Source organism: Dendropsophus ebraccatus, chromosome 3 (genome assembly GCF_027789765.1).
Source record: "Dendropsophus ebraccatus isolate aDenEbr1 chromosome 3, aDenEbr1.pat, whole genome shotgun sequence".
Classification (NCBI taxonomy): Eukaryota; Metazoa; Chordata; class Amphibia; order Anura; family Hylidae; genus Dendropsophus; species Dendropsophus ebraccatus.
In genome coordinates, this window is record NC_091456.1 from 126,939,063 (window position 1) to 126,940,118 (window position 1,056).

Genomic DNA, 1,056 nt, shown 5'->3' on the forward strand with positions numbered 1-1,056 from the left:
TCACCCCCTCCCCAGCACTGCACCCATCCCAGTAAGGAAGGGGGGTCACTTAACCCCTTCCTTGCTGGGATGGGTGCAGTCTGACATCAGTCTGGCCCCCAAGGGGTTAAGGGGGATGCAATACATCCTCCCTTAACCCCTTGGGGGCCAGACTGTAAGCAGCGATCTGTAAAGATGCTCACAATGATGGGTGTTGTGCTCCTGTTTGTGTGTTTTTTGTGTGTTTCTCCCTTTTTGTTTTTCAGATATCGGTATCCTGTGGATTACTTTACTTTATAGACTTAGTAGTGGAAGCCAATCATATAAAAATCAAACTGGGACAGCACTGGAAAAAATGGAAAAAAATGATAAGAATATTTATATGGAGTGCACGTCTCACCGCAGAGGGAGACTCGGTCTTGTACGGAGTTCCCTCTTAAGCGATGCTGCGACCACTGGGGGCACCCCTGTATGAAAATGCAGGGACCACCAGTGACGTGAGGATGCCAGGTGCCATCCCTTAGCAGTGTGATTCTATACCGATAATGCTTTATAGGGGGTATAATCCCCCATCATGACAGAGATGACTCTGACACATCATCGTGTGCAGGGATACTTGGCTTTGTGCGGAGTTCCCTCTTACATCATGCTGCGATCAATGGCAGCTATACTGCATGATAATGTAGATGTTGCCGGCGTCGTGAGGATGTTGAGAGTCATCCCTCTCTTTATGGTATTAAACATCACCATGGGTGCTTTTTCTGGATTTCACCACTAGGGGTCTCACTCCCCAAATATTCTTTACCACTCAATAACCTCGTACAGTAGCTATATCTAGACCCGTTTTTTGGCATTATATATAGCAATAATACTGCTGGTTTCTACTGCCCCTTGTGACTTTGAGATAGTTTGATAAGTTTGACACATCATTTATGTGGTTCCCTCAGTCTGTTTGCAGAGACAGTCTCCTTGCCCACATCCAAGATGGCGCCCGGAAGCTCATGGACGCTTCTGCACATGTGCCAGTCACACACAGAGCTGTGCAGTGACGTGATAGGATGGTGCTTGTGCAGTGAC